We start from the raw sequence: 12,268 nt of genomic DNA on the forward strand, positions 1-12,268 counted from the left end.
GGCATCTGTGAGTGTCTTTTGCACAAGCTCTGGCTAGAAAAATAGAAAAGGCAATCCATCAGACTTCAGATTTTTGGCTCCAGTAGGATATAGATAGTTCTAGGTGATCTTTCAGAGCTTTCTGGAGGGAGGCTGGTTGGGATTCTGTAGAAATGACCACAAGATTCCCTGTTGCCCTTTGTTGTTTGTTGGTTTTTGAAGGCCTTTGTATGTCGTTCTTACTCAGCTCTCTGATATAAGCCAAAAAAAGCAATTTATTATTATTATTATTATTATTATTATTATTAACCTTTATTTATAAAGCGCTGTAAATTTACACAGCGCTGTACATACAATCTTTTTAATTAGACGGTTCCCTGCCCTCAGGCTTTCAATCTAAAAAGACATGACATAAAAGGAGAAGAGAAAGGTGGTGGGGCTAGTAGTCTAATACATATAAAGTACATAGCAATACAGGAAATGGTTCGATAAAACAGGCATCAAAAGAACATCAAATAGCAAGCGACAATTATGCAATGCCTGAGAACGCTTATCTGAACAGGATGGTCTTCAACTCTGTTTTGAAGCTGGTTAAAGAAGTGATGGCTCTTGCTCGCGGAGGAAGAAGGTTCCAGGAGTGAGGGGCAGCAAGTGAAAGGGGGGTGAATCCGAGATGGGGCAGAGGAAGTCCTGGGCTGAGACAGGAACCCTTGACTACCAGAACGGAGGGCCCTGGTGGGAGGGTGAGGAGAAAGAAGGTCTGATAAGTAAGGAGGGGCCAGCCCATGGAGAGCTTTAAATGTCGACAGCAGGAGCTTATACTGAATGCGGAAGGGGAGAGGGAGCCAGTGAAGGGATGCCAACACAGGAGAGATGTGGTCAGAGCGGTGGGTGGAAGTGATAATGCGTGCAGCTGAATGCTGGACAGAGATTAAAGGACAGAGGTGAGAAAGAGGAAGCCCAGCCAGGAGGATGTTACAGTAATCAAGTCATGAGACCACTAGGGCATGGACCAGGATCTTGGCAGTAGAGGCAGAGAGATATGGTCGGATTTTGGCAATGTTGTCCAAAAAGAATCTACAAGCCTTGGCTGTGGTCTAGATCTGAGGGATACACGACAGAGAAGAATCAAAGATGAAACCAAGACTGTGGGCTTGCTGGACTGGTTGAATAGAAATGTTGTCCACAGAGACAGGAAAGGAGTGTTGAAGGGTGAGCTTAGGAGGAAAGACAAGAAGCTCCGTCTTGGACACATTGAGCTTCAAACGCCGATGGCGCGTCCACTGCGAGACAACTGTGAGACATGATGAAACTTGCTGTTCAAGCCTTGGAGAAAGGTCAGGGGTGGAAAGATGCAACTGGGTGTCATTGGCATAGAGATGGTAGGAAAAACCAAAAGAGCTAATGAGTTTACCTAAGGACAGTGTGTAGAGAGAAAACAGAAGGGGACCCAGAACGGAGCCCTGGGGAACTCCAACAGATAAGGGAACAGGAGATGAAGTCTGACCACCTGCAACTACTGCAAAAGATCTGCCAGACAAATAAGATCGAAACCAGTCGAGAACAGAGTCTGAGAACCCAAGGTCAGAAAGTATATTAACTAGAAGAGAGTGATCAACAGTGTCAAAGGCTGCAGACAGATCAAGAAGGATGACAACAGAGTAAAGGCCATTTGCCTTGGCCAGTAAAAGATCGTTTGAGATCTTGGTGAGGGCTGTTTCTGTAGAGTGCCGTGGGCGGGAGCCAGACTGAAAGGGATCGAGAATGGAGTTGGTTTCAAGAAACTCAAGGCAGCGAGAATAAACAACCCATTCCAAAACCTTAGAAAGAAAGGGAAGAAGAGAAATCGGACGATAGCTAGACAAAGAGGAGGGGTCAAGAGAAGTTTTTTTCAGAATAGGGGAAATGAGAGCATGTTTGAAGTCCGAAGGGAAGGAACCTGTAGAGAGAGAGAGAGACTGAAGATATGGAGAAGTGAGGGCAGAAAAGAAGGAGCTATAGAGATTAGAAGATGAGTAGGAATTGGGTCAAGAGAACAAGTTGCAGGTTTGCAAGAGTTCAGAAGTGTAGAGAGTTCATCCAAAGAAACAGGAGGAAACGCAGAAAATTTGTTAGGCAAGGGTGATAGAAGATTATGAGCAGAAGAAGAATCGGGAGGGACTATCTCAGCGCGAACAGTGGTGATCTTAGAGATGAAATAATTAGCAAAGTCATTAGGAGAGACTGATGAAGAGACAGGAGGAGAGGGAGGTTTAAGCAAAGAGTTGAAGGTGGAGAACAAATGCTGTGGGCGCCTCTCATTGACGGAGATCAATGATTTGTAATAATTCTGTTTTGCCATAGAGAGGACACGTGAGAAGGAAGAAAGAACAAATTTGAAATGGATAAAATCAGGCCGCTGTTCGGACTTTCTCCAAAGACGTTCAGCCGCTCTAGAGCAGGACCGGAGAAACCTAACGATGGGAGTAAGCCAGGGCTGAGGCCTAGTCTTAGAGGAAGAAGTGCATATAGACACAGGGGCAAAATGGTCAAGAGTTGAGGAAAGAGTGAAGTTAAATAAAGACATTGCTGAATCAGCAGAGTCCCCGAGATTTAGGGAAGAGAGAGATGAGTCCAGGGTCTGACCAAGATGGTTAGAGTCAACAGATTGAAGATTACAAAAATGGCGTTGAACAGTATGACAAGGAGGTGGAGTATAAGTGAGAGCAAAGGAGATTAAGTGATGATCAGATAGTGGAAAGTCAAGTGCCAGGTAGTCAGAAATGGCGCAGTTTGCAGCAAGAACTAGGTCAAGACAGTGACCAAGAGAATGAGTTGAAGCATTGGAATGAGGTTGGAGGCCAAAAGAAGCTAGGAGAGAGTTGAAGCGAGACGTTGTAGGGTTATTGGAAACATCAACGTGGATATTAAAGTCACCTAGGATCAAAGTGGGGACTGAATCTGAAAGAAATAATGTCAGCCATGATTCGAAGTCTGCGAGGAACTGGGTAGCAGAACCAGAAGGGCGATAGATAACTGCAACCCGGAGCTGTAGAGGAGAAAAGAGTCTCTAATAGGATGAAACTCAAAGGAAGAGAAATGATAGCTGGAGGGAAAAGATAGAACTTGAAACTGGCAGGAGTTAGATAGCAAGATACCAACCCCGCCTCCTCGACCCTCAGGGTGGCTTGTGTGGGTGAAGGAGAGACCACCAAAAGAAAGGGCAGAGGAGGTTGCAGTATCATGGGCTGGGAGCCAGGTTTCTGTGAGAGCGAGGAGGTTAAAAGATTTGGAGAGAAAAAGGTCATGAATTGCTGCTGCTTTAGGGGAAGCAGAGCAGCAGTTCCAGAGGGAACAGAGGAATGGAAGCAGGGAGAGGCCGAATGGGGATCAGGTTAGGAGAAATGTGAGGAGCCATGGGAAGGATGGGATTCACTACCCAGTGATCAACAGGAGAAGGTGTGACAATGGGAGAGACAGGAGAGGGAAAAAAAAGAGGTGTAGCTGGCTCTCTTTCTGAGGTGTTAAAGCAGTTTGAAGCTATTGCCAGCTCAGGCCATCTGAGTCCAATGCAAGTAGGAGGTGGGCCTGAAGGAGCAGAAAGTCTTACTTGCTCTTACTTCCTGTGGAAGAGTTCAATGCAAGCAGGAAGTTCTTCCAGGCAGCACAGGTCTTACTTGCCCCTCTTCCTGTGGAGAACTCTGGGAGCAGGAGGAGTTCCCTCAAAGGGCGCAATTGTTGTAAGAAACTCCCTGGCCTGGTTCACCACAGGGCTACTTGAAGTGATGTGAAGGGTGTACTCACACACCATCCTACCCTATTCAGGGCAGTCTTCAGATTCCTGGAAGGAAAGAAATTACCTTGGCTTTCCGCATGGTAAGCTGTTTGTCATCCACTTGGCCTTCATTCCTCTCCCTGAGAAGCAGGGTCTCTGAGCCAGGCTGGCATGTTGCGGTACTCAGGGCCTAGGATATTGCTGGCATGGCCAATTAGGGCTGAAGCACAGGTGAAGGCACAGAGTTTTTCTTTCTTGCTCCTTTTCTTTCTTTCTTTTTGGCTGCAGTCAGAAATTAATATTATTGGTGGAAAGATGAAGAAGCTTACAACCTGGGCACCATCTAGAGCAGGGGTTCCCAACCTGTGAGTCGCGACCCCTCTGGGGATTGAATGACCGTTCCATGAAGGTCACCTAACACCACCCTCAGTGCCCCAAACAAAGGGCCTCCCAGCCTTTGTTGAAGGCTGCAGTGCAGCCACATAGCGTCTCATGGTGACTGACTGCAGCGGAGGTGGCTGGCTTCCTTTGTCTTTCAGAACATAGAGCTTGCAAAAAGGAAGAGGGGCCGCACAGCCAATGAGTTCCGTTTTCACTTTGAGCCTGCCTATGGTGTACAATCTAACTTTTAAAAGTAAAAAGGACATACTTTTTTGATCACAAATGAGAATTCGGTGATTTCTTGGGAATTCTCGTAGTTTACGCTGAAATGTACCTCATTGGTTTCCACGGATAACTGGAAAAGAATATATTTATTAAATAACAGTACAGTCCGTCCTCTATCTCCTCTAGATAGGGTTGCCATAAGTCAGGACCTCCAAACCAGGATAAATGTAGGACAAATGTAGGACAAAATTTTCAAATGGAGGACACGCGAAAAAGATGATAATTTTTTTAAAATGTTAATGTAAATGTAGGTTTTATAGGCATGATCAAAATGGAGGACATTTTGACATTATTCCTGGACAGATGTCAGGAATGTAATTCCCTTTCTGGCCACACACACACACACCCAATTCCAAAACACGCACACATAGCACATTTACACTATCTTTCATTCTTTCTTTCTTTCTTTCTTCTATCGGATTGTTAACACTTTTGCCTGATGAAGATGTCAGTGGAGCTTTGAAAGCTTGCATGATATATTTTGTGCATTTTGGTTGGTACTATACAGGTATCGCTGCATAGTAGATTTTGGCTGTTACTGTACTTGTGCATCCAATTTGTTAGCATATAATGTTTTAATATGTGTGAACATTCTTGAGAAGTGTAATCCTGAAAGGTAGACCATGTGAAGAATCATAATGGCAATACTAGAAGGCTTTGTTGGCTGTTACAAATGGTCAAATCTGCCACCTTTTTCCAGTTTACTAAGAAATTATCAAAGCAGCATATAGGCTCCCAGCTGTAAACGCGTAAAGAATCAATTCAACCAGCATATAAGCAACAGAACTGGAGAGAGGGCCTTCTTCTTATTCTGGGCCAGGCCTGATGGCGCTGCCCTGCCCCTGTCTCCCTCTGAAGCCAGGGTGATGGCAGATGAACTGGAGGGAAAGCCTTCTTCTTATTCTGGGCCAGGTGTGATGAAGCTGGCCTGCCCCTTTCTCCCTCTGAGGCCAGGGTGATGGCAGATGATCTGGAGGGAGGGCCTTCTTCTGTTGCTGATGCTCCTTCCCCCTGGATCCTTCCAGAATTTGGGAGCTGGAACTCCAGGCACTGCATCCTTTCCACCCAGTACACAGACCCTCCCCACAGATCCTCCAGACCCCTGTGTATCTCACCCAAAGCACTGGCTCTCTCTTCAAGGATCCCCTCCATCTTGTCAGACAGGTATTTGGGATCCACATAATGATGGCTTACTGGTTGTTTGCCCAGCAGATGTTACCGCTGGCATCCCCTGCAGAACCACCAGCGACGTTGGGCTGGGGTCCTGTTACCTTCAGACCCAGGAGGCTTTACAGGGCTGATAGGAATGCCCACTGAAACTGGAGCAACATTTCTTCTCTTCCTGTGGGAGAAACAGCAGCCTTCGCAGAATGGGGAGAAAAAGATGTTAAGAAATGGGGTCTCCAACTCTGGATGGCCTCTTTAGGATCCATCCAGAATGGCCCTGGATGGGTACCAATGAACTTGTGTGGCAGGGGGCTTGAATTCCTAGATGGGTGGCCAGTACCCTTCCCATGTGAAATGAATAGGTGACATTGAACCAAGACTCCCTCATCACTCACGAAAAAAACTTAATGGTTTTATGAATAATCCAAAAAGAAATTACTTACTTTTACATAAACCTCATCAAATGCAATAGGAAGAATTAAATAGTCCTTTGGTTTGTAAGAGTACTACTACTACTACTACTAATAATAATAATAATACATTTTATTTATATTTCCCACCTCTCCCTGTGGATCGAGGCGGGATTACATCAGTAGAGATAATACAGTACATATATAAGAATTAGTAGACAAAGATAAAATCAATAAAATATAATATAATATTACAATATACTTTTAAAGTTATACTGCAATTAAACTGAGGATGCTGAAGCTGGTGACGATTTATCCCTTTCAACCTTTTCTTATTGCCTAGACATTGCTGTTCACCCCATTAGGCTTCTATGTACTCATGTCAGATCTTGGAAGTCCCCCCCCCCCCCCCCACCTTTTTTTTTTGGACGATCACTTCCATATTTGCTTCCCTTCTGTGTCCAGAAAAAATCATTTTTCCAAAGTATAAAGGCAGCTAACATCTAAAGTAGAGGTAGCCAGCGTGTTGCCATCTAGTGCTGTTGAATTGCCACTCAGATCATGCCTCATCACTGGCTGCAGTGGCTGAGACTGTTAGGAATTGCAGTCCAACAATCTCTTAGGGTCACAAGTGTTTCCTTGATAGATAGATAGCAGGGGCACAGTCACAAATGTCTGTTGTGTCATTAAGTTCTCAGCCCAGTGTTGTGGATGCCAAATCCTCCCTCTGGACCAGAAATCTTCAGGCAACCCAACTTTGACTTTTGGTGTTCCTTTTTGTTGGTTGACTCCATGTCTTTGCCAGCGCTCATTTGGGAGTCTCTTTCTGCACTGGTCTGTGAACACGAAAGGAGCCAGCTTAGGAACAAACCCAGAGATGGAACTAGGCCTGGCTTAAAGCAGTTCATTGGTTTCTAGGTGAAACTCAATTGGTGGTAGATGAGGAACCTTTGGCGCGTTACAGAGCGCCCAAGAAGGGTGCTCTGCTGTCACCGCCAGTTGCTATGTCCGGGAACCCCAGCGGCCAAACCGTGCGGCTCCTGGGCACAGCAAGAAAGAAGCGCCTAAATGGTGCTTCTTTGTGGGTCCTGGAAGTGGTGCCGCAAGGCGCTAGTCGCGCACTCGCAGTGTCACTTCCGCCACACGACGTCCAGACACTACGTATCCGTGACGTCAAAATGGCGCCCCCTGTGCACCAACATTTTGTACAGACTCGGTCCGTATTAGGGTTGAGGGGCATCTGGAAGGGACGCCCCTTCTCAACCCTAACATCCCCCTTCCTAACCCTAGTACGTCCCTTCGGTGCATCTGTAACTCGCCTTTGTGTCCCAAGGCACTTCAGAGGTGCTCTGTCCTCTTTTTCCCCCATTTTTTAATTATCATATATAACAAACACATAGTCATAAGCAACAAACATACAATGACAAATATATATACAGACAAACAAAACAATACATATACTTTGATATTTCGGACTTCGTAGTGCCTATCCTAAAATTTCCTAGATTTGTCTTATTTTCTTTACCTAAGATTTATTTCCTTTTCACTTACCTTAACTTATAGTTTATATCTCTAACTTTCCATTTAGTACCATTATTGTCGCACAACCCCCCCCCCCCCCACTCTCTGAGTCATGTTTACTGGAATTATCGCAAATTATCGCTTATCTTATTTTGAGTTTTCTTTCTGTAGTAATTTATTATGTATAATAATAATAATAATAATGATTTATTTATAGCCCGCCCAATCACAAGGAATCCAGGCGGGTTACAACAGTAAAAATAAAGAAAATAAAATACAATAAATAAATAAAATATTTAAAATAAAATAAATAAAAGTATTATATTTGTCACTGTCGACCATTCTTCGTTAAAGTTATCATCTGATCTATTACTCAACAAACTTGTCAGTTTGTCCATTTCGATGAGATCTAATATTTTCTCATACCATTCCGATATTGAGGGTATTTTACTAGCTTTCCACATAAATGCATAAAGTGTTCTGGCCGCAGCTAAAAGATAAAACATTTTCTTGCCACAGGCTTTTTCTAATTCTTCGCCCATTATTCCTAAAAGAAATATTTTAGGGTCCTTCCTAACTTCTTTTTGTAAGATATGTATTTGGGACCAGAAACTTTGGGCTATAGAACAGGACCACCACATGTGGAGAAAAGTTCCCTTCTCTATTTTACACGTCCAGCACTGAGTTTTGTTATTTTTTTTTATTTTTGCTAAAGTGCCATCTGTACATCTTATAAACATTTCCCCTCATATTGTAGTTTAATGTTTCATTTTCTTCTTCCTAATCCCTTCCCATTCTTCCATATATATTGTTTCTCCCAGATCCTGTGCCCATCTGACCATATAATCTTTTCCCTGCTCCTCTTCCATTTCCCATCCTAGCAAGATTTTATTAATTTTTGCAACCAGATGGTCCGAGTCTCTCAACAATACCTGTTTTTAAGTTGACTGTGACAATTTTGGAAGCAATGGTGTTTTTGTATCTTTATTGTCATGCTGGACCTCGACTCTTTTCAATGTGGAAGCTAAAGTGGGTGTGCTCCTCTAATTCGCTGTATTTCACTGCAAAATACACAGCCTCAGTTTCCACAATTAATGGGTTTTGGGGAGCCTTCCTCTTTCTGGTCTTTTCCTCGTTGTTCTGAGGGCCTAGCGTCTCCTGCAAAGGAAGACAGGGATGTAGTCTGGGTCCTGGGCTCCGCCATTTTCCTCCTCGGGCCACAGATGGTCTAATATTCCTAGGCAGCAAGGTGCTCCTCTCCGAGTGCCAAGTATGTGGAAAGGGCTGCACTGAGCATGTGCTTCAAGCCGATCCCTATTCGCGCTTGTTGGTTGCATGCGCATGCACCATAGCTGTTTGGGCAGTTCTAATAGGCAAGGTCTTGCCCCTTGCTGCTTCACAGAGAAACCCATTGGGTTAATAATAATAATAGGAATTATTTATATGCCGCCCAATCACTGGGAACCCGGGCGGCTTACAACAGAGGGGATAATAGACGGTTCCCTGCCCTCAGGTTTACAATCTAAAAAATAGATTAATAGATTAGGGCAACAGATTAATCCAAGCAGGTCTCAGGTCGGTTTGCTCATCCATTGTACACTACACTACAAAACAATACAATATATAATAACATCTAACAACACATACATCCCCAACCCCGGCCTCCCCCACAATCCACCCACCCCATATGAAAGAGACAATAAACAATGAACAAGACATATCTTAGGAGATAAAGTGACTTCCTGAAATCCAAATAAATCAAATCTAAATATATTCTTCAACTAATCCTTTTTGTGATTACAGGACATAAAAGAAAAACATGGAAGGAAAGTAGCAGAATAATGTTTTTGCTACCAGAATAAAAATAACGAAAGCTTACATATATATCCTATACTCCCCATTCTTATCCAAATATTGTTGTAGGGGTTGCCAATTTTATTATTATTATTATTATCCCAATCTTGCTCTCTCCTCAGATAGGTGAATTTGCTCAGTTGTACCATATCCAATAATTTATGTAACCAATTCTCTATATCTGGACTTACTGACGTTTTTCGTTTACTGGCATAAACAATTCTTGCACACATTGTCATATAAAACAATAACTTGCCATGCTTCCATTCTAAATCTTCCATTTCACACATGCTTAATAAATAGGATGTTGGATTCATGGCAGGGCCGGCTCTACCATATAGGTGACATAGGCAGTCGTCTAGGGCGCAAAAAGTTCAAGGGCTCAAATTGTGCTCCTTTTCCATTTCTGTTGAGGGAATTGGAGAATGCTATGTTCCCTGTTTATTCACAACACTGAAAAATGTATTTTATGTGCCAAAGCTAAAATTTAGTTTGAGTGTAGCATGTCTGTCAGAATCCGTCAAGATCAAATATAGTATCTAACATATCCAGTGCGTGGTGTGGAGCCCATCTGGGAAAGGAAAGGTGGGGGCTGGTTTTAAAGTGAGGCTTTCCCCTTGTGCCTTCAGATTCTGCAAAAAAGTGTTTGTGGTTACTTCTGCTGTGTTCTTACAATAAACTTTCTTGCTTTGCAATAAGTTGTTGTGGATCATTGAACAGAGGATTCCAGATCTCACACTGTCTGACTGCAGAAGGCTATCAGATATCTTTTGTTGGCACAGGTTGTGAAGTCAGGAATGGAGGGGAACTCTGTGCTAGAAGGGTTAGAAGGGAAGGTCTTTATTATATGACTCCCAGTGAGCAGAGTGCTGTGGGTGCAGTATATGATAATAATCCTCCACACAACAAATGCATTCATTTGTTGCACAGGCGTTTAGGTCATGCCAGTTTCAAAGTGACAGAGAAAATGAGGTGTCTTTATGGGGATAAAAAAGTGAAACAATGCAAGTTATTTCTTGACTGTGCCATATACAGTCAAAGAGCAAAATTCAGCCAGTAAGGAGGAAAAGCAACAGGGTGACTGAAAGGCCATTTCAGTTAGTACAAGCCAGCTTAGGTGGAGCTAGATATTTTGTTAGTTTTGTAGATGACTACAGCCGTTATATCTGGGCTTATGTTATGAAAAACAAAGGGGAGCTTTTTCAAATACAGTGGTACCTCGGGATACGAATTACCCAGGTTACGAATTTTTCGGGTTACGAATAAATCCCATAGGGATTTATTGTTTCGGGTTACGAAGGTTTTTTCAGGTTACGAAAAAAACCCGGCGCTGTTTTCAATGGAGCCGCGGCGGAGCCGCGGCTTTTTTTCCATTAGCGCCTATGGCAATTCGGGTTACGAAGGTTTTTCGGGTTACGAAATTAGCCGCGGAACGAATTAATTTCGTAACCCGAGGGACCACTGTATTTAAGAATTGGGTTGCCTATGTAGAAAGGCAATTTGGCCACAAAGTGGCACAATTACAATCAGACCGAGGAGGAGAATACTTGTCAAGTTGTTTTCAGCAGTGGCTGAAAAGAAAAGGCATCCTGCGTAGACTCACCAACCCTTTTTCGCCTTGGGAAAATGGCATAGTGGAACGCCATGGGGGAATGCTCCAGGTGGTAAAAGACTCACTTTTAGTATGAGTACTAAATATTGGACTGAAGCTTTACTCACAGCAAAATATCTTGTAAACAGGATATGGAGCTCTGTAATCAACAACACCCCATATTTTTTGTTGTTTGGTAAGCAACCCAACCTTACACATTTAAGGATTTTTGGGAGTTATGCCTGGGTACATATTCCAAAGGCACAAAGAAGAAAGGGGCAAGCTAAAGCTGCAAAGCTCAGATTCTTGGGCTATGCCACAGGATGTAAGGGATATAAATTTGATGCAGGCTATGGGAAGGTGGTAATATCCCAGAATGCAAGTTTCATTGAAAGTAATTGGAGGCTGTTCATGCCAATTCAGAAATTCTTCTACCCGTGAATGGAAGTGATGGGATAGACAGTACTGGTTACACCTTCACCACTTCAATCTCCTCTTAATGAAACCACTTCATCTGGTGGTCAACAGGTAAAAAGTCCTGAGAAAAGCCCTGGGAATGTTAAAAAGGAGGGGCAGGAAAGCCCAAAGGTTTCAATTGAGCAAGGCACTACTATTCAACCAAGGAGGTCTCAGAGAGAGAACAAAGGGGTTCCATCTGAAAGGTTTTCAGTTCCTAATGTTATTAGAGTTTGCAATATTATGTTAGAGCCCCAAAGTTATGAGGAAGTTTTGTGTTTGCCTCCCAGTGAGAAGGCAAAGTGGGAGGATGCAATACAAGCTGAAATTAAATCCATGAATGACCACAAAGTATATATTGTTGTGAATCTGCCAGCAGATAAAAAGCCTGTAGGGTGTTGTTGGGTATACAAAATCAAACATTCTAGTTCAGGAGAAGTAAAGTACAAGGCTAGACTCATAGCTCAAAGTTTTTCACAAAGGAAGTTTGAGAGCTATGATGAAGTTTTTTCACCTACATCAAAGGCTGAAAGTCTGAGGTTAATCCTCACTATAGCTGCACAAACAGGTGCATTAGTTCACCATTTTGATATAACTACAGCCTTTCTAAATGCACAGCTGGATTAATCAACATTCATGGTGCAGCCTCCTGGTTTTCAAACAAGTAATCTGAATATGGTTTGGAAACTGAATAAGGCTATCTATGGGTTAAAGTACAGTAGTCAGCTAGATGCTGGTACAAATGCCTTGAAGCTGAATTACTGAGACATGGTTTCAAACAAGGTATTTCTGATCCCTGTGTCTTTATCAAAGGGTCAGGTAAAGATTTACAAATAGTGCTTGCATTTGTAGATGATATTTGTTTTGTTG

General features: G+C 43.2%; 1 protein-coding gene across 1 annotated transcript in view; it reads left to right on the plus strand.

Moving 5' to 3' along the window:
* Nucleotides 1-3,680: 3,680 nt before the first annotated feature.
* PPAN (peter pan homolog) overlaps nt 3,681-12,268 on the plus strand; it is a 40,697-nt gene continuing 32,109 nt past the window's right edge. The window contains exon 1 of the mRNA XM_042453618.1: nt 3,681-3,834. The gene's annotated coding sequence lies outside the window, so the exon portion shown is untranslated. The remainder of the gene's footprint in view (nt 3,835-12,268) is intronic.

This window comes from Sceloporus undulatus, chromosome 2 (genome assembly GCF_019175285.1).
Source record: "Sceloporus undulatus isolate JIND9_A2432 ecotype Alabama chromosome 2, SceUnd_v1.1, whole genome shotgun sequence".
Classification (NCBI taxonomy): Eukaryota; Metazoa; Chordata; class Lepidosauria; order Squamata; family Phrynosomatidae; genus Sceloporus; species Sceloporus undulatus.